General features: G+C 39.7%; 1 protein-coding gene across 4 annotated transcripts in view; it reads left to right on the forward strand.

Moving 5' to 3' along the window:
* The window catches only part of PLCB4 (phospholipase C beta 4), a 382360-nt gene that overhangs the window by 128586 nt on the left and 231094 nt on the right, over positions 1–22680 (forward strand). For all 4 annotated transcript variants that reach the window (XM_036322572.1, XM_036322576.1, XM_036322574.1 and 1 more), the window contains one exon: positions 20301–20360. The gene's annotated coding sequence lies outside the window, so the exon portion shown is untranslated. The remainder of the gene's footprint in view (positions 1–20300; positions 20361–22680) is intronic.

The following is a 22680-nucleotide window of genomic DNA, read 5'->3' on the forward strand; positions in this document are numbered from 1 at the left end:
CGGTACACATTCCAGGTCTCAGAGTATAAACTTTCACGTCAGTAAGTGAAGATATGGCAGGATTCTAGGACCACATTAAGAAAGTTGTTTTTTCCCCTGCAGATATGGCTCCGTGGTTGAGTGTTGACCTATGAATCAGGAGGTCACAGTTGGATTCCCGGTCAGGGAATATACCCGGGTTGCAGGATTGGTCCCCTGTGGGGCATGCAGGAGGCAACGGATCAATAGTTCTCTCTTATCATTAATGTTTCTATCTCTCTTTCCCTCTCCCTTCCTCTATGAAGTCAATAAAAATATACTTAAAAGATAAAATAATAAAGTTGTTTTTTCTCTGAAAACCATTTTATTCTCAGTCCAGTTCCAGGTTAAAAACAGACCCCAACAATTCCTAGCATGATTAAAATTACATGAACAATTTTAATTTGTATTAATTGACTGCTTGTTTATGATGTAATAAATCAGGTTTGATTCAGGTTCTCACACTAAAAAGTGGATACCAGTCACCTGGGATCATGTGAAAATGTAGATGCTGTATTTCTAACAAGCTTCCAGCTGGTGTTGAGGCTGCTGGTTTGAGGAGCCAGATCTTAGCTTGCTTTAGGATGTGTCTTGCTTGACTCTGTGGCAAAGCTATACCTGGGGGTGAGGTTGAATGCTTTTAAAAAAGGAGAGTGTAGAAGTAAGGTTAACCTGAACATTTTTGTGATTTGGAAAAACTTTTTCTTTTTTTTCCCTTTTTTTAAAAAAAATATATTTCTTTATTGACTTTAGAGAAGAAGGGAGAAGGAGAGAGATAGAAACATCAATGATGAGAGAGAATCATTGATTGGCTGCCTCCTGCACATCCCCCACTAGGGAACAAGCCCGTAACCCAGGCATGTGCCCTTGGCCGGAATCGAACCTGGGACCCTTCAGTCCGCAAGCCAACGCTCTATCCATTGAACCAAGCCGGCCAGGGCTGGAAAACCTTTTTCTTACCGACAAGACTGCTGACCAGCTATCTTCCCAGAATTGGATGAAATGGAGAGCTATGGCGAAGGAGGAAGTCTGTTGTTTTCTCAGTCTGGTTTGAGAATATCTGCGCTGCTACTTCTCTTCCTGGATCTAGTTATCTTGAAGCTTGGAGGCCCCTCAAGTAACTGAATTTGCAGTTGTAGTAGAGGGCACCAGATGTTTATGAATTCAAATGGAAGCTGCTGAGTCTTGCTCAGAGGTGCGCAAACCAAGATTATAGTTTTGAGCAGTAAGGGGCCCTTGATGTTAAAGGAAGTGCTGGTAGAGATTACAGAAGAATTTCAGGTAGTAATTACAGTGGCAGGACTCTCTTCTCCTTAGCAACAGTCTATGGAAAGGGAACAAGAGCTTGGAATAGCTCCTGCTCCCTACAGAGAAATCTGTGTGCCGACAGAATCAAAAGCAATTGAAACAAGTTTGCACTAATGACTTTGGGGACCACAGTGCCCAGAGAATGGAAGAGGAAGGCCTTATTATTAGGGTTGACCTCTAATTAGCAATGAAAACAACTATTGGGCATGTAAGTGGACACCTGGGTGGGAGGATTATGTAATGTGGGTTGTACTCAGTGAATTTCTTTATCTTGGACTTTAGGTGGAGAAAAGTTTGTTTTGCTTCTTCAGTCAAGCTCAATAGTGACAGATGGTTCTTATTTGTTGCTGCTTTCTGTTCCCAGAGGAATGAAGTAGGACCTGGTGTTCAGAATTCAGCCTATGCAAAGCTGCTCGCATTGGTGTGGGCGCTTTAATAATAAAAGGACTTTGGCTGTTATTATTAAACAAAGGCAAAGAAGGGTTGTAGAAAGTCATAGAGGTGAGGACTACACAGAGCTACTCCTGTGACCTTCCTAGGTTATAAACCTATTCAAGCATCAGTTTACTGTCATGAGGGTAATAATGTCTACGTTTGGTGAGCTGGAGATGATGTTCATGAAAGATCTAGCAAAATGTTCGGTAGATAGGTTTTCAGTAAGTGGAGGAGTTATTTTAGAAAGGTAATCTGGCGTAATAGTCATGATTAGATATCCAGGTGAGAGCTGGCGTTCTGAATTGAATTTAAACTTGAATTTCATCAATTGGATATAGCAACAAAGAATGTAGGTTGTAGAGAATACAAGGTATGAAGAAAGCAAGATGCTCAGAATAGTAGGACAACTGTAAATTAACAAATTAACATTTTTTCACAAATGTGACAGAATGTTTACTTGCAGAGCTTTTGGCACATAGAGGTAACGGGTGAAATACCTGCGACTGTAATGATTAGAGGAGAGTTAGGGTCTGATGATTAGAAAAGCGTACAGAATTCCTACCTGCTTTCAGGCCAAGGACTGCATGCACCTCTTCAATTATTTTTCTTCCGATCACCTTGAGCAGAGTTTGCTATTGCCCACTGACAACTCATTGAGGACCCTAATCAGTTCTCTCTAGGACTTGCCCCAGGACCTGTGTTGCCCAGTATGGGAGCCACTCACCACGGGTGGCTATGCAGTGTAAAATATACACTGGAATTTGAAGGCTTAATATTGAAATAAGTAAATTACCTTATTAATAATTTTTGTATATGGAATACTTAAAATGATAATATTTTAGATTATTGGGTTAAAGAATACATACTATTAAAATTAATTAGACCTGTTTTTACCTTTCCAGTGTGGCAACTAAAAGAAATTTAAATTACACAGTGTCTCACAGTTTACTTTTATAGCAGGGATGGGCAACCTTTTTGTGAGTGCGTGCCAAAACCAGCAAAATCTCTGACTCAAAATTCTTCTGCGTGCCAACCCTAATTTTTTGAGAACATGTTACGCCTACTTGATATCTCTTAAGGTGTACGTATGTGAAGAACCTAGAAGAAATAATAAAATTCATTTGAGCGACAAAAACACAGTATATGATGATGAAAAATACATTTATTTTTTAATGTACGCATGTACACTGATAGTCCGACAGAAAACTTTATGACTCCATTTGATATTATCAGTGGGACTTTTGCTGCTGCATCACTGATGACAGAGGTTTTACATCAGGTTTATATTTCGTGACCTTCAGAGATATGCACGAGCTACTACTTTCATCCGACAGGCTACTCCTATTACGAGACTTAACAAAATTCATCACTGAGAACAAAGATTCACAAACGTATGTGGATGAAACCAAAACACTGGTCGGATCTAGGAAGGCAGGGAAAGTTAAGGCAGAGCCATAGAAATTACTCTTCCCCTCTCTCGTCAATCCATGTCTATGGTCTTTAAGATAACTTGTTATGAAAAATTATTTATCTAAGATGCACCTACACTGAATTTATCTGAAAAATAAAAAAGTCGGTATTAAGAAAAAAATTGTAAATGGAAGATTATAAGAGAGGGTTTCACATGCCATGTTTGGCACGCGTGCCAGGGGTTGCCCACCCCTGTTCTATAGGATAGTAGTGGTCTAAACTGCACTGGTATCCTTCTAGGAATTTCCTAGAGGAGGTTTAAATCATTCAATTTCCCTGTCTCAAAACAGAAACTAAACAGACTTGTACTAGCTTAGGGTAGCTCCCTGACCTGAGTTCTGTTGCCCTTTCTCAGCAAAAGAGACCCTGATCTTGCAAGTTAACTGTGTTCTCATGGAAAACATGTTAATTCTCCCGGGTATAGTGTCAAAATTTTTACATCGTTTATATTAAGATTTTTCTTAATGTTGTTCTAGGTCAACATTTGGCAACTATTATCTAAAAGGCAGGGGTATTTGTCTCTAAAACACATTCTTCCCCTCTTGAAACAAACACAGTAAAATAATATTGAAACAAAGGGAAAAACACAGAGTGCACTTTTGGTCAACATGTTGCTGTAACAATGGAAGAAAGAGAAGGTAGGTTTGCATCAATTAAATGGTATTACGTTTACTGGTTCTCTTTCTTTGTTGAATACAGGGAGTCAGCAAAGTAAATGTATTCTTTCTGATTCTAAGTTGTCAGAAGTTACTGAAAGGGAACTGTGGTCCTGTTTCTACAGCAGAACTAATGTGAGAGAGAATGGTAAATTCAATAAGGGAAAGATGATTAAGCCAGCTGCTTCAGTCTCATGAATGATTGCTCGTAAGATGCAAATAAATGGAGGGCTTTGTGCTATTAAATAGAGTTATGGTTTTCAACTTAGGATGAATACTGCGATGTGGCTGAGTAGTCATATTAATGGGATATTTTTGGTCACTCATTTGTCCTTAGATTATCTCAGCTCCAGAGACGGGAATGATTAACACTGCACTCAAATCATGGCAAATAGAGGGGATGGCGTGTCGATAAATTGGAATTGAAGGACGGCCTGTGAATTCTTTCACCAGCATATTACTGTGTTCCCGAATTTTGATTTAACATTGTATTCCTCTTCTTTGAAGGCCATCTACAGAAGTAGTATAAGGCTTTGTATTAACCCTCATTCAACCTTTGGTAAATCCTCTGAGAGGGGCATCATGTATCATTTCGCAGGAGAACATAGGATTTCAAAGGGGCTTAGGTCTGATTTGTCTATACCAGGAGTGGGCAAAGTTTTTGACTCGAGGGCCACAATGGGTTCTTAAACTGGACCGGAGGGCCGGAACAAAAGCATGGATGGAGTGTTTGTGTGAACTAATATAAATTCAAAGTAAACATCATTACATAAAAGGGTACGGTCTTTTTTTTTTTTTTTTTTTTTAGTTTTATTCATTTCAAACGGGCTGGATCCGGCCCGCGGGCCGTAGTTTGCCCACGGCTGGTCTATATACTCATGTGGTGTAGGGTGGGGCAGGGGTGTATATTACCTGTTGGACTCTGAATAAGTATTACTAAATGTTGCAGTACTTTATTTGATTTTTTAAAAATATATTTCTATTGATATCAGAGAGGAATGGAGAGGGAGAGAGAGAGAAAAACATCAATGATGAGAGAGACTCATTGATCGGCTGCCTCCTGCACACCCTCACTGGAGATCGAGCCTGCAACCCAGGCATGTGCCTGTGACCGGAATTGAACCGGGGACCCTTCCGTCTGCAGGCGGATGCTCCATCTACTGAGCCAAACAGTCTAGGGCCTAAATGTTGCAATACTTTCAATTTCTTAAGAAATTCCAAAATAGTTTCTACTCTCTTTTTTTGTCTGTTTCTTTTAATTCTATAGGTTTTAGGATTGTAACACCAAGTCACTTTTACAACCCCCCAGAGTTATAACTAGGGAAGTACATTGGGTCTGCCTTGATTGCAAAAATAGAGATGTGGTTACCTTCCTCCTCTGCCCAATGTATAAATTCCCATCCTAAGGTTTTCCTGGGGTAACAGCGGTGGAATGCTCCCCTTCCCTTCCCTTCCCTTCCCTTCCCTTCCCTTCCCTTCCCTTCCCTTCCCTTCCCTTCCCTTCCCTTCCCTTCCCTTCCTCCTTCCCCTCCCTTCCTCCTTCCCCTCCCTTCCTCCTTCCCCTCCCTTCCTCCTTCCCTTCCCCTCCCTTCCTCCTTTCCTTCCCTTTCTTTCTTTCAATACTAATTTATTAAATACTAGTAAGGTGTGGAAACACCACATGTAAGGTAATGAGAAAAAACCTAAAGGACAATATTCTGAGTATTTGACTCCAAACTGGCTTTTTCTGCATCCCCATCACTTATGGAACCCTGAGGAACATGTTAGCCTGACACTGACTGCTTTTCTCACCCTTGGGTCTTAGATGGTAGGACACTGAAATGTAGGAGGAAATTGTGCAGTGCCATTTACAATTTTCATCTCTCTAATCCTTCAAAACTGTCTTGAATTTCTTTAAAATTATTACTCTCAGTCTTGAATCTTTAGGTAATCTCCATAACAAGTGGTTTTCATCTTGACAGTATTCTTAACTTTTAAGAGAAATGAAAAAAAAAATTATACTCTAAGCCCCAGGTTGTTCAGATTTTATTGTTTCAGACAATTGATAGAGTATATGAAACCTGAAATTATAATTTACTATTTTGAGTTTTATCTCTCCTTGCATCCTGGTTTATACTCTCTACTGCATCAATCTTCATCTATTTACATTTCAGTCATCTTGTTTATCTGTTGTCAATCCATTCATCTGGATCATTCCTGTCTAATAGCTACAATAGCTGAGATGGAATATATTACCTAAAAATCATGAAGAGTAGAAGAGAAAGAATGGCATTCTGACTTTAATCTTTATTCAGAATTCTCAATGACATGCCCACAGTGACTGATGGCAGCAAGTGTTCCAAAAGGTAGTTATTGGAAATGGCAGTCTCACTTTCCTGTCTTCACTTGACTCTCAAAAATTGAATGCCAGCTTGCGGAAAGTGCAATTACAGTACGGTGGTTCAGTTTCTTAAAGATCCATGTTGGAATGAAACTATTCATTGTTTTTCAGATTTTGTTTCTTTAACCTTTATGATGCTAGTTTTCAAATTTGACATCATTTCTTTTTCTTACATTCCACATGGAGCCCATCAGCCTATCCTATTGCCTCTATGTTTAGAATATGTACGGAATCCTACCACTTCCCCCCATGTCAGCTGTTTCCCGCATCAATCAAGCCACCGTCTATCTGCCTGGCTGGCATGGCTCAGTGGTTGAGCATTGACCTACGAACCAGGTTTAATTCCTGGTGTGGGGCATGCAGAAGGCAGCTGATCAGTGATTATCTCACATCCTTAATGTTTTTATCTCTCTCTCCCTCTCCCTTCCTCTCTGAAATCAATATATTTTTTTTTTAAATCAAGCCACCATCATCACTCATCTGTATTCTTGTAGTAGCCTGTTAATTGGTTTCTCTGCTTCTCTCTTGACCTGCTACAGTTGGTTCACCATGTAGCAAAGGATTCTTTTTAATCTTAGGTCAGACTATGTAACTACTACTTCAAGTGCTCTAATCGCTTCCCATATAACAGAATTAGATTCAGTCAATGTCGACATGATCTGCCTCTCTTTTTCTGAGTTCCTCTCCTAGTGAACTCTGCTGAGCTCCAGCCACACTGATCTCTTCAACCTGGTAAAACACATGCCCCCTCAGGGCCTTTGCACCCGCTATTCCCTCTTCCTGTAATCCTCTCTTTCCAGATCTTCACAAGACTTACTCCCTCACTTCCCTCGGGTCTTTGTTTATATGTTACTTAATTAAAGAGACCCCTCCTGAGGCCACTATCTAAAATAGAAACCACCTCTCTCGAGCTTGCTAAAATTGTGAAAATGTTTATTGAATGAGAAAAACAGCTATTTTTCATGGAAGACATTTAATTTCCTGTTCCACATATGCACATAGAGAAGGAATGCATAAAATTAATCTTGGCATTAGAAGATAAGTAAATATTACAACAGAATGGTAAAAAGTAGACATGCTAAAAATTCTAAACCATATCTTAAGTTTTTTTAAAAAAATAGAAACAGTGAATATGTCATATTGCTGGTATAATATTGAGTATAATTTTTCTAAAATATTAGATACTCCTCCTTTTGTGATCAAATTTAAACTATCAATATGCTTGACAAACTGCATTTTATAATGAAATATGTGTGTGTATGTAGTAAATAGACAACTGTATATATGTTTGAATTATCAATAATTTATTTTTACATTAATGGAAATAATGTATTAGAGAGTTATTACCTATTTTTAAGTTGGAATCTATTATTATTATTATTATTGTTGGTGTATTATTATGATTTATAGGTATCAGATACATACATACATGCAAACTTGTAGAAGGAACATTACTTCTAGAATCAGAAGATCTCCTGCGTGTTATAACTATGAACTTACTTAGCTGTCTGGACTTGTTGAAATATCTCTAAAAGGAAAACAATATTTTATTAACTTAAAGGTATAAATAAGTATTACTCTGAAATCTGATAGATCTTTAAGATTCATAATTTTAAAATCACAATAAGATATTACAATTTTCCATTAGATTGGCTAAAATAAAAATAAGAAAAATTACTGATTGTTCCAGTGAGAAGATGCAGAGCAACTGGAATTCTCATTTATTGCTCTTGGGAATGCCAAATGCTGCAGCCACTTTGGATGAAATATTAAAGATACACTTAACATATAACCCAGCAATCCCACTCCTAGGAAATGAAAACTTATGTACACACCAAAATCTGTACACTAATATTTATAGTCATCAGAAACTAGAAACAACCAGATGTCCTTCAACTGAGAAATGAAAAAAACAACAACAACAACAAAAAACTGTGGTACATCCATACAGTGAAATACTACTTAGTAGTTAAAAGAGATGAGTTATTGATCAATAGAGATAGGTCACAAAATGTACTATGCGAAGTGAAAGAAGCCAGAATCAAAGTCAAAAAGCTACATGATGTATGACTTCACACACTTAGGACAGTATTATAGGAACATTAAACAGATCAGTGGTTGTGTGGGATTGGGAGGAAGGGCTGACTACTAAGGAGTTGACCAGTTGGCTGTGGCCAAAAAAAATATCTGACAAATGTAAATACCACTATCAAAGTTACATAATTCATACCAAGAGAACTTCAGACATTGATGGGTTCATGTAAGCTGTACCATACTCCTTTTCCTATCCTTACTTGCTGACTGGAAGATAAATTTGATATTTTATAAGAATGCAAATATGTAATGGTTCTTTAAAAAAAGTCATAGTGAAACCACTTGTCTTCATTTTTCTAGACTACTTTGGGTCATTCACCGTAGGTGTACCTGTCTTTCTGCAGCTGTCTCAAGGGTGACATATACCAAGATTGATCATGAAACCAGCTTCCTACCAGCAGATTAGATGTGAATCACAACAGATTAAGATGAAATGTTTGTCTCTCTGGCATTTCTCTAGAGCAATAGCTCTTGAGTTTCTGATGTTACTACTCTTAGTTTAATTTGCGCGGATCATTTTCTCTGCATGCTTGATTATTTGAGTGCAGAAATAAGGAGTGGGAGAAGACTGTAATTGAACACCCACTCCAGATTGCAGGAATGTGATAGGCACTTTTCATGTATTATTCCATTTAACTTCACAACAAAGAGTGAGGGAGATAATTTTGCTGCTTTGCAAACAAGGAAACTAGGTCCAAGAGAGGTTAATTGACTGTATTCTCAGAGATAGGTCTCTCTCATTCCAAAACCCACTCTCTTTATACTCCCTAAGGCTCCATTTGGGAATAGTTTTCTCATCTGTTCCCACTTCCTATGGGGGATGGAGATTGCGCTGGTCTCTTGAGAGTGAGCCCAGGGCTTCTTGTTAGACCTGGTCTGAGAACCAGGTCTGCTCCTGCTTTACTTTTCAGAGTGCCAAGAGATTTGGCCTCATTTTTATGTATTTTCTCAAAGCTGCTATCATGTACTTATCACTTGTTCCTTTCTCCTTCATAACTGTCTGTGGAGGAACATTGAGTCTCAAATGGTTCTGAAGAGCAACCACTGCTCCCAAAGGAGCCTCTTTATTTTAATAACTAGAGGCCTGGTGCATGGATCCGTGCACCAGTGGGGTCCCTCGGCCTGGCCTGCACCCTCTCTCAATCTGGGACCCCTCGGGGTATGTCACATAGCAGGTTTCGGCCTTTATCAGGCCGAAACCAGACAGGAGGAAGCCTGATCCCTGCAGGCCTGATCCAGGTGGGGGAGCCTGACCCTGTGCGTTGAGCATCTGTCCCCTGGTGGTCAGTGCACATCATAGGGATTGGTTCTTTGGGCCTTCAGTCCTTTAGTCGCTTAGACTTTTATATACGGTTCTACTTCTAACCACCATAGAGAAATGAGAAAGTGAAAGAGAGAATATAAAAAGTTACAAAGGTTCAAGAATAGTTAAAAAGTATAATCCTTGATTCCAGACTATATAATACAGCTCTTGGGCCCAGCCAGGGTGGCTCAGGGTTTAAATGTCGACATATGAACCAGGAGGTCATGGTTCGATTCCTGGTCAGGGCACATGCTCAGGTTGCGGGATTGATGCCTGGTGGGGGGCATGCAGCAGACAGCCAATCAATGATTCTCTCTCATCATTGGTGTTTCTATCTCTCCTCCCTTTCTCTCTGAAATCAATAAAAGTATATTTAAAAATATGTAGCTATTGAAACTCTTGTTAAGTATTATTTCTTAGAAGATACCAGAAGTCTCTTTAATAGTGATTCGTTATTAATTTTGCAATGAATCACCTGTATAGATTCTTATGATCACCATAGTCAAAATATAGAATGCCATCACAAGAGTCCCCCATGCCACCTCCCTCCTTCTCTCACCTCCCTAACTCCTGAGAATTACTCATCTGTTATCCATCTGTATACTTGGGTCATTTCAAGATCCTATATACATAGAATCATATAGTGTGTAACTTGTTGAGATTAGCTCTTTTCACTCATCAAAATTCCCTTGAGAGCCATCTAGTTTGTTGCGTTAGCAGCAGTTCTATCGTTTTTATTGCTTAGTAATATTCTATGTTTCTTTTGTACTTTTATACTGGTGCTACTGGAAAGTTTACATTCCATATGTAACTCAGTTACATGAGTGGCTTTCGTTGTAATTGCATGTTACGTTGGAAGTATTCAACATGCACATTTCCCTTGCATTTCCATTGAATTTCGGGCATGCCTGTGTTAAATTGTGCATTTTGTTCTGCTAACTCTAAATCAGGTTATTTGGAAATGAACAAGGGCACAGAACCTTTTAAAATTATTTCAGGAGAGGGAAATCCTCTCAGTATCCTTCTCCCTCTCCACCCTTAACCCCTCCCATTTTTTTGGTCAGTTTTTCAGCAAGAAAACCTCTGTGTTTCTGCCTACAAAAGAAACTTTTCATAAGGTTAGGCAACAAGGAGGGCGTCTTGCAACCACTGCCAATGGTATTCAGTACCTTGATTTGATACTAATTAAATGGCTCATATTTATCTGATATTTTCCCCCTTGGGAGATTCAGAAACAATTTTTTTTCCAGCTTAAGCTTCAAAAAGAAACATTCTCAGCTAGCTTAGGATGGAGGCAAGAAGAGGGACACAGGGACATTTAAGTCAGAGCAGATTAAAACTGAAGTACAGGTTAATACCATTTTCAATTAAAATTGCCTGGGGAAATTAGGTAGGCAGAGGATAATTACCTGGGTTGGCATATATCCAGGTTGCTGAAACTAAGACCCTGCTTTCATGTTCTGAGGGATCACTGACTACTATGGGCAATCAAGGACCTTGAGGCTTATGTCTGATCTCAAGCAAGTGTAAGCACTCTGGCTGCAGTGCATGGCAATTTTAAGTCAAAGTATGTAGTTTTATAAAACTTTGTAAAAACCAAGATCCCAAACAGGGGAATCAAAACATCAGATTCAAGGGAGGTTTTTCTGAGAAAATAAATGTATAAGTTTGTGCTTTCTGCTCAGTGACCACTGGAACACTGGAGCTGAAATTGAACCACAGAAGAACATGAAGAGGGCTGATTAAAGTATAGTTGGAGCCTCTCACCTCTTCACGCAGAAAGCCCTGGCATGGTCACCCTCTTCACGCAGAAAGCCCTGGCATGGTCACCCTCTTCACGCAGAAAGCCCTGGCATGGTCACCCTCTTCACGCAGAAAGCCCTGGCATGGTCACCCTCTTCATGCAGAAAGCCCTGGCATGGTCACCCTCTTCACGCAGAAAGCCCTGGCATGGTCACCCTCTTCACGCAGAAAGCCCTGGCATGGTCACCCTCTTCACGCAGAAAGCCCTGGCATGGTCACAGTCCTTGGTCATGCCTTGAACGACCAGGAACGATCGCTGAGTAAATGTCACTTGACACGTAGGCTTGTCCAACCTTGTTGTCGCAATGAGTCATTGAAAGCAAGTGTGTCCGTATTGCAAATGTCAGGATGTAATACTGTGTTCCTCACTCACCCCATCTCCAACTCCAGTGACCTATTACTATCATTGCTAAGCTTGGGTTTCTTGCTATCTATGCTACTGGTGGCTGGTGACACCCCAGTACCATGCTGCCCCCACTTTGGCTGGGTGGAGTTAATGAAAAAGGTTTACAGTTATTGAACTACAGATTTGTCTTTTCTTATGACCTTGAGGAAGGCTCACTTTCTTCTCTACAATAGGAAAGGGAATCTGTGGTTTTCCTTCTTTGCTTCTAGTGTTAGCTTTTGCTTTGTTCCGATCTTTTCATAATCTCTCAATTTCAAAATGTAGGACCATGGAAAAGGTGTAAAAAAAAAAGAAATAAGGATCAATTGTGTTTTTTTCTCCCCTTCTAAATAAAGACACAGGGGTTAGAGGAATACCTGGATTATTTTTTAAAGATAATTTAGGCTTCCTTGGACAAAGCTGCTGCTGGTATATAGGGTGTCTTTATGCAAATTATAGAAACAGCCTTGGCCAGGCTGCAGCATCCCACTCCCTTCTTGGCCTTGGACGAGAGCCAGATCTATTTGAGTAGAATGCACAGGCACTCGGCTACCACCTTATACTATATAATCGGTGGAGAAAGCACGCCTCTTTCACAGGGTGGAAGCACAGGTGGATGCACGGGCAGATGCAGTTAAGAAGAAGGGTCCTGGACCCAGATAATCAAGTGTAAAGTCATGTTCCTTTGTTTACTTGCCTTATGTCTCTGGATAAGTTATGTAACCACTCTGTGCCTCAGCATCCTCATCTGTAAAACATTTCCACCTATCGAGTTTGGTGAGATTTAATACGGACATAGTAATTTCTCATTAATTGGCGATTGTTATTATTGTTATTATTTTTATTATTTACTTTGCTTCTTCCAAACCGTCAGACTGTTTTGCTCTCTAACCAAACATTTTTGGGAGATTTCTTAAACAGTTTCATTTTATTTTTCTGCTAAACACATCTTAATATGCCATGTGCCTGTGGATGTATTAAGTATGCTTTTAATTATATTTACCCTCCCCTTTACATATTAGTGTGATTATGTATGTATTCCCTTTACGTAACTTCCAAATAACTAACGAAAAAGCATTTCAATGGATTGAATTTAGGAAATATAGTGTAATTTTAAACATTAGAAAATATAATGTAACTAAAAAATTTCAGCCCCTGCTGTTATTTGGATACTTGTCATTAAATACACTTCATTTGTCTTTCTGGGTAATAGCTATATGTTTGTTTTTCATCTCCTCTCCCTCTTTCTAGAATGTCAGTTTTCTAGACATCCAGGCTGATAAGGTTCGGTATAAGTTAAAGGAGAGAAAAAGTTCATATAGATTTGGAATTTGGTGGAGTACATGCATTCTTAGAGGTAGATTAAAATTAACTACTTTAGTGATGGACAGGAGAATTGTTACAAATAAACTCCCTGGTTTTAACTTCTGTTTATCCTTCCTACTAGCCAGTTAACTTTTCTTGTGACATGGCCTTGGTTCCCAGCCTGAGAAGAGAAATGCACGCAGATGACAAGTGCACACTGGCAGTTACTAGGTATTCTAGGCAGAACTCGAAGATGGTCCAAGACTCCCGCCCCCTAGTGTACACACCCTGTATAACCCCAGCACTGTGACTGATGGGATGTCACTTCTGTAGTTAGGTTACCAGTACCTTGGGTGGCCAATTGACTTTAAGAATGAGAACTTATCTTGGGTGGGGCTGTTCTAATCAGATCAGCCCCTAAACAGGACCAAAGAGAGAGACAGAGAGAGTGATTCCATACAAGGGAGAGTCTCCATCACTTGAGGATGGTGGGAGCTTGTGGCAATGAGTGTGGATGGCATCTAGGACCTGGGAGTGGTCCTCAGAGGCCAGCCAGCAAGGAAACATGTCCTTAACCCTTTGACTCTTTGACCACAAGGAAGTAAAACCGGCCAATAGCCTTGGAAGGGGATAATTCCTCGAAGCCTCCAGAAAGCAAGGAGGGCTAGCAGACACCTTCATTTTAGCCTTGTGAGTCACTGGACAGAACCCAGCAGTGGTACCAAACCAAGACCTACAGTACTAAGAGGTAACACATGTGAGTTGTTTCATGCCACGGATTTTGTGGCAGTTTTTTGTGCAGCCATAGAACACCAGGCAAAAGAATATAGGTGTGTAATTGCAAAGCCATCACCATTACTTAGAGAAAAAAATCCATAAAATAATTCATAAGAAGCTCCTACAAAGAGCTCCCCATTGTGCATCTTAGAGCCAGTTAGCCACAGGAGTGGCAGGTACAGGAGCTGTGAATTTTCTGGGCAGATTTAGATTCTCAAATTGACAGCTTTAGACTTAGGAAAGGCAAATAAATGGTTAAATTGCTCTCCTGGGAGAGAGTTATTGCATTATGGTCAAGGAAAAAAATCCTTGGAATCAGAAGGTAGAATCCACTTCCATGTTTATAAGTACTGGCGACTGTGCCGTTCACTTAGGGCTCACTAACTCAGTGGTGGGGAAGGAGAATATGGGGAGAGCAGAATATAGGTGAGGGAATTGTCTCAGGGGAACTGGGACACCCAGGAGGGTGGGGGCTGTGGGGAGCTGAAGCACTCAGCTCAGAGGGGACATCTGCCTCAGCTGTCGCTGGCTTATCTGCAGCACTCTAGGTCCACGTTGCTAAGTCACCCAGATTTTCAAGGGAAGCTGGGGTTGCAGAGATGTATATGAAATCTCCCATTAACAAATGTTAATACCAGCTCAAACTTTAAAAGATGGCCATGGGGACATGTAAGCATACAGTGGCCAGATGCGGCCCTCCGCAGCCTCTCCTTCAGAGCAGCCTGGAGGGGTGAGAACATGTGAGCCGTTTGGGAGACTGAGAGGACTGGAGGGTGTGGGCTTGGCAAGGACTCAGTTTTATTTGCTTTGTTCACTGTCATATCCTCAGAGCCAGAACAGTGTCTAACACACAGCATCCGCTCTAACTATTTGTTGAGTGACATTGGGGAGACATAAACATATTCACACCGTATGTGAGATCATCAAATGTGATTGCATTGGTGAAATAAGATTCTGAGATCCTATGACTTTTAATGTTGTGACATGGTGCCATCTGAGCTAACATAAGGTCCTTGTGGCCCAGCTCTTTCCCTTTTGTTAACCTGCAATTCTGTTGCAGGACTGCTTTGGAAGTCATTAACTATGAGGGAGAACAAAGTGGAAATCGAGTCCTTCCTGATGGCTGGTAGTGTCCTGTGTGCCTTGCGTGTCCCATCGCATTTCACCCTGTCCCAGGAGTCTGAGATGGGTCCTCTCATCACCTGCCTTTCACAGATGAGATGTGGTTTCAGAGAGGTGAAGCCAGGTGCTCGAGACCACTCAGCTGGTACATGATTGCCCTCGGCTTTAACGGATTGCCAGATGTTTGACTTTCTCCCGTGCTTGCTTCTCAGAGCTGCTCTGGAACCAGCAGCATCAACATCAGCTCAGGGATAATTAGAGAAGCAGAGTCTTCTTCCCACGTCAGACCTCTTTCAAACAGAATCCACATTTCAGCCAGATACCTTGGTGATCTGTATGCGTGTTCAAGTTTGAGAAGCATTGTCTAGTCCCATGGTCAGCAAACCGCGGCTCGCGAGCCACATGCGGCTCTTTGGCCCTTTGAGTGTGGCTCTTCCACAAAATACCATGTGCGGGCACACATGTACAGTGCAACTGAAACTTTGTGGCCCATGCGCAGAAGTCAGTATTTTGTGGAAGAGCCGGTATTTTGTGGAAGAGCCACACTCAAGGGGCCAAAGAGCCGCATGTGGCTCGTGCGCTGCAGTTTGCCGAGTCGCAGTTTGCTGACCACTGGGTTCTAAACTTGGGTTATCCAGGAGCCACTTTTATGAACTTAACCAAATCTGTCTTTCACCTGAATTTATCATTCATATTTTCCAGTTAAATATATTTATTTACATATAAGATCTATCTGGTAAATAACTCTGGTAAGATAGTAACATTGCTATGGTAAATAATCATAAATAACTATACTTACTGTGATATACTTAATTCAATAGAAAAATGATGCTATTTTTCATAAATAGAAGTTAAGTGCTAATGTACATGCAGTATACAGGGGCTTGTACTGTTGTTCGTATGGAAAATAATACAGTAATTGATAAATAATAATAATAATAATACAAGAATAAACTCTGTGTTTCATATACTCACAGCTGTAAACCCACTTTTTCCACACCCTGTATATATCACACACAAAAGGACAAGCACTAATACCCTACCAAAAAAAATTTAACATTGAGACTCTTTTTTCAAGTGAAGAATAATTGGGCAAGACTGAACCAAAGCAGAGGTCATTTCACTCTGATTTACTACTGAACATAAAAATTATTGTTTTGCAAACAAACACAATGTGAGAGAACACTTATGTCTGTGAATTTGTACAGCATGATGAACCTCTTCAAATCGTGGTGGCCTAAATCAATAACCATTTATTTTGGTTCACATGGTCGTCTCAAGTTTGCAAGAATGTCAAGAGGGCAGGTCCCCATGTACAAGGCTTTTCAGCCTCTGCTGTGTCTCAACTACAAAGCAAGTCACGTGGTCAAGCCCAGGTTCAAAGGATGGAGAAACAGTCCCATCTCTTGATGGGACATTGCAGGCTGCAAGGGTGTGACTGCAGGAAACAACGTGATGTGGCCATTTCACTATCTACCATCACGTTGTTTCCTGCAGTGGCACACATTCCCTCTGATGGTCCATGGGGAGATATTTTACAGTTTATTATTAATGGCGCAGCTTCTATGTAAAATACAGATATTTTAGAATGGTACATGGAGAGAGAATATGTATAGGATTTGCAAAAACATCTCCCATTTTGTGGGTTGTGTTTTCACTTTCTTAATGGTGACCGTGGAAGCACAAAATTTTTAATTTGCTGAAGTCCACTTTATATTTTTTTTTGTTGTTTGTGTTTTTTGGGGTGATATCTATGAAACCATTGCCTAACCCAGGGTCTCAAGTATTTATAGTTGACCCTTGAACAATGCAGATTTAGGACCTGAATCTTTCAAGGGTCCTAAATATACATTGTTCAAGGATCAACTGTATTTTCCATCTGTAATAGGGAAGCTGGTATGTGGAGAGCCAACTTAAGTCATACTCGGATTTTCAATTATGTGGGTGGCCAGTGCCCCAACACATCTGTCAACTGTACTTGTACTTACTCCTGAGACTTTTATAGTTTTAGCTCCTACGTTTTTTCTCTTTTATAATTTTTTTTCTGGATCTGGATGATGAACACCCCACCCCCAACCTCTCCCCCAGACTCCTCTCCATCACCACTCTGGGCTACATAATTTCCTGGTCTACACAATGCAGCTGGGCCAGGTCAAAGCTGGGTTGTTCTATCTGCCCCTGTTCTAACAAGGGACCTTGTTAGTTTTAACTCTTACATTTAGCTATATGATCAATTTTGAGCTATTTTGTGTGTGCTGTGAAGTAGGAGTCCACCATTATTCCTTTGCATGTACCTATCCAGTTTTCCCAGCACCATTTCTTGAGTAGACTGTCTTTCCTGATTGAATAATCTCCACATCCTTGTTGAATAAAAAACAGCTTTTGATAATACCAAAACTAATAGGATTGGGGATTTGGGGATTTTATCTATTTATTCGGTTTTCTTCTCTGTCATAGAAAAATATCTTTCCTCTTTTGAGTGTTATACACAGGGACACATAAACACTCACAGAGATTCACAGAGACCTATGCACAGACACAAAGACCTCCATCCTCACTCATTCAATCTCTCCTTTATCAAAGACCCTATTTATACCCTTCAACACTTAAGAGTAATAATAGAATGAAAATTTAGATTGAAGCCTCGATTCACATATGACTACAACAGTAAGTCAGAGTAGTTTGCCTAGGGGCAGTGGTCGGCAAACTCATTAGTCAACAGAGCCAAATAAAAACAGTACAACCATTGAAATTTCTTTTGAGAGCCAAATTTTTTAAACTTAAACTATATAGTTTAAGTAGGTACATTGTTAATAACTTAATTAGGGTACTCCTAAGGCTTAGGAAGAGCCACACTCAAGGGGCCAAAGAGCTGCATGTGGCTCGCGAGCCGCAGTTTGCCGACCACGGGTAGTGTATGCCAGTAGCTAAATAGTTCATGACAAACTGTTTATACTGCTTCACTTCTCAAAGATTGGCTTTTTCAAATGTTGCCATCTTTCAGTCATGCACAGAATTAGAAAGGTTTATGGAAAAATGCATCAGTTTTATGTGGGATAGTCACTAGAGAATTAGAGAAGAAAAGGGAAAATATGTGTCCAGTCTTTAAGTCTCTAGTTGCAGAAAGACTTGGACAACAAGTAGTTTCTCAAAATGAGGAGTATGGTTTGGCAGGGTCATTAATCAGTGGGCTTTTTTTGAATTCAGCTTGTTTCACAGCCCCAAGAAGCATAAAACAGTTATGTAGTTCAACTTCCCAGCTCTGGTGGGGGGCAGAGGGTAAGGTGAGGGGGTGGGAAAGGGTGCCCACTTAATTATTAATCCCTTCAAAAAAGATTTATTGAGCACTTACTATGTGCTAGGCATTATACTAGGTGCTGGGAGATGTACATAATGGTTTTTAATACACAAATAATCCTTGTGTTCATGGAATTTAAAGTCTTATATTAATACATTATTACAAATATAAATGTAATATTGAAAACATGATAAATGCCATGGCAGAGGCAAAGTCATGGAGGCTAATCATGGGCCAGGATGTCTGGGTTTGAATGCCAGCTCTTTGTGTATCTTGAAAACTCACCCGACTGCTATGAAATGGGAACAATCACAGTACATATACTTTAGAGTTTTTCTGTGGATTAAAATAAATATGATGCAATCCATGCTTAGAGCCTGGGCTTAGTAAATATTCACTAAATCAGTAACATAAGTGCATATGCTGCTTTACGGTATATTCTCTAATTTTGTATATGTAAAACGTAACATTCCTTTCTATAGAAACTTTGGGATTAACTGGATTTTTTTTTCAATTTCAATTTACAATTTCACAGTAAAATATTCCAGAATGTTTAAATGTTAGGTTAAGATGCAAAGACCCTTTTTTATGTTCCTGAAATATAAGTTCTTGAGAGACAGCCGCACCTAAGAGTTTCTTGTTATCTGATACATTTTTGCATATATAAATAACAGTGTTCTTGTCTATTTAGATTAGTGAGATTTATTTTAGCACAATGGGGTCATAGTATACATATTTATATACTACTTGAGTTTTTTTAAAAAAAATAATATGATGACCTGAGAATTTTTTTCCATATCTTTCTACATCAGGTCCTCAACCTGAGGGTTGCGACCCCTTTGGGGGTCAAACGACCCTTTCATAGGGGTCGCCTAAGACCATCGGAAAACACGTATATAATTACATATTGTTTTTGTGATTAATCACTATGCTTTAATTATGTTCAATTTGTAACAATGAAAATACATCCTGCATATCAGATATTTACATTACGATTCATAACAGTAGCAAAATTACAGTTATGAAGTAGCAACGAAATTAATTTTATGGTTGGAGGTCACCACAACATGAGGAACTGTATTAAAGGGTCATGGCATTAGGAAGGTTGAGAGCCACTGTTCTACATAGTCTTAGGTTCACTTTTTTTCTTTTTAATTGCATTGTCTTGAAAGGTAGGGAGGTACCATTCTTTCTGGGATCTTACTGTAGACATATCCATACATAGATAATGATTTTCACAAACCCAATTCAAGTTTTATAGACATCACCTTCCCATGTCTCAATTGCGATTTTATCTGCTTCTACCTTCCCAGATGCAAATTGGCTTCCTCTTCTATGTACTTCAGACACATTCTAGAATTCCCCCTGCACCCCATCTTAGAAAGATCTTGAAATCTAAATGTCAGTCAACCAGAAATCCAATGTCAAATCCAAAGTCCGCATAAACAACTTATAAAAGATAATACAGAAATAAACATAGAATATGACTCCTGGTAGATAGATGCAATTCATTGTAAATCTTTCCTTTTCAGCACTGCTCTTCTTTGAAAGGACAAACTGTTTCTTACAATTACAGGTCATCTGAGAGCATTTTACTGTTAATCAGGAAAAGATCATTCTATCAATTTTAGAAGATTTTTAATAACGATGTCCTTCAATGGCTACTTAATTATTCTGATAGGTTAAGAAGGTAAATTGTAGATCAGCAGCTTAGTAGACAGGGTGTGTAAATGCTATAGGCTGGGTATAGCACAATATTACTGATTTAATGACTATGTTTTTGTCATCTATTTAGAAATGTCACTAATTTATTAATGTGTCTTTCTGATGTATTCTTTAAAGTTATAGATTCTGATTTTGAAATGCAAAGGGATGTTTCTTTCCATGAGATTTTGAGAAGTTCTATACATTGATGTTTCTCTGGTCTGTGTCTGCTTGCTTCACAGAAGACGGCGCTGGGAGCTTGACTGAGCAGACATCACTTGCAGTTGGTCCAGAGCCGTCTGGTGAGTATTCTGCACACTGTGGTAAAGAGGTGCTAGTTGCTGGGTTCTAGAACTTTCAGGCTGATGTACCATGTGAAGTACTTCTCAAAACGGATTCACAGACATTTTCCTTCATGTGATGGAGGATTGCTCTCCTGGCATTTTCTAGATTCCAGTTTATTCATTCCACCAACCTAGGGCATGTCACCTTTTACTAGATTTCAACTTGCTATCTCATAATATTGCCTACATTTTATTTATGTTACTGGTCTCTGCAATTCTTTCTGAGGCGAAATGTGTGACTTGTTTTCAATCCTGTGCAGATATGTTTATGAAGATTCCCACAGATGTGAAAAATCACCGCCATGCTCTTTGTCAGCTAGAATTCACTCTCCACTTTGTGGAAACTATCTGTGGAAAGATGTAAATAAATTCTCCCAGTGTCCCTCAGAAGTCCCATTTTACAAACCTTTGAAGAAATGCTAAAATGAGAAACAAATATCTTTATCTGGCCAATTTTTATTTATAACCTATAACTTGCCATTGCTTAATGCTGGAGCCAGAATCATAATGAATATGAGAGATGGTTTTTATCTGATCCTTTTATCAAATTGCTATTTTCTAATTGCTGTTGTAAATAAAAAAAATGGACTATGTATCATTTCTTACTTCAAGGGACAAGCAGTCATTTTATAGTTATCACATGGAAAAGATCACCAGCAACCTCACTGTTCATTCCGACAGGTGAGCTTCAGGTCCCAGGCATTTAAAATCAGTGTTATTTTCTTGGTCGTGTGCATGTCAAGTCAGACACTCCATTACCTTCTGGCAGGGCCTGGGGCTGATTTTCTTCCAGCCTTTCTGTGAGGGGCAGAAAGGATCACACTTCCCTTAGTGATCAGCATTTAATGGTGACACAAGCATATCAAGAGAGTAGATTTATTATCGAATGCTCCTACCTATTTTTAGTCAAGTGCACTATACTTTCCCATTCCCCAAGGATGATTCATAAACCATGTTTTAGCAGGCAAACCAGAGTTGGGGGTAAGAAGGGAGCTGAAGAATTCTTTAGGGACTCTAAATCAGTATAGATGTGACCTCTCCTTTTTAGTCTTTTTTGTTACATTTTTCTGGACTGTGCACTTTCTCTGCATAATAGTTGTACTACCCTTACAAATAGGTAATTCTTCATCGGCTGTATTAGGAATGATTCCTATTAAGAATTGTGAGCTTAGTGAAAATAAACACTTGATTCAAAAGTCCAAAAAACAAATAAAACCCAACCACCAGAGCTTAGAAGTTGATTGTATATTAAGTGGAATAAATGTCACGTATTTGATTTTACAAAGACTTTGGGTGACATCAGGTCCTGGAACGGCTAACAGTCTGTGGGCTTCTCTTGGCTCCCCAGAGCTAATGGGACCTGATTGGATCTGGTGCCCCACAAGTCACCAGGTTGTTGTCATCTTTGTCATCTTTGTGTCAGTCTTAAGCCTCCTCCCAAAGAAAGAATTCTCCTATATTTCTCACTGTCCTCTCCTAAAGACAAAAACATTCTTCTCTAGCAATGCTGTGTTATTGAATAGCTTGTATTTTAGAGATTTTTAAATATTGAACTGAAATCTGATTTTTTTTATAATGTCTTCTCATACTCATAATTGGAAACATCTAGACCGAAGCACTTTTCTGGTTGTGTCTTGAACACCTGTTTTATTTCCTCATGATTCCAACAGTGGATTGTGCATTAGTTCCAAATGGTATTTTTTTTTAGGACTATCCTATATAATAAAAGCCTACTATGCAAATTGTCCCCTCGGGTGGTTGTTCGACTGGGAGTTTGACCGGGAGTACCTCTCACTATGATGTGCGCTGACCACCAAGGGGTGGCACGGAACATGGAGGGTGTTGGAGACGCGGTGCTGGCAGTGGGCAGCAGTGGAGGCACTGCTGGCCCCAATGGGTCCTGACGACAGTGGGAGTGCAGTGGGATGTTGGAACAGGTGAGCGGGCAGTGCCAGGCCAAGGCGGGGTACCAGGTGGGGCTGCAAGCCTGGGGGTGAGAGCTGGAGCCCGATCCCCGAAGGCCACCCTGAGGGACCCCATCATGCACGAATCCGTGCACCGGGCCTCTAGTTTCCTAGTTTCATCTATAATAGGCATTCAGAATATATTTTAATTCCTGTAATGGCAAAATGTGTATTTTGGATCTTGCTTATTTATGTGTCATTCAACTTAACTTTTTATCAGTGTTAGGCAATAAACTCCTAAAAGAGAAAAATATTTATATTGAGAACAAAATGAATATTTGGGGATGAATTCTTCTCACCCTTATGTCTGGCTT

This window comes from Myotis myotis, unplaced genomic scaffold (genome assembly GCF_014108235.1).
Source record: "Myotis myotis isolate mMyoMyo1 unplaced genomic scaffold, mMyoMyo1.p scaffold_m19_p_9, whole genome shotgun sequence".
NCBI lineage: Eukaryota > Metazoa > Chordata > Mammalia > Chiroptera > Vespertilionidae > Myotis > Myotis myotis.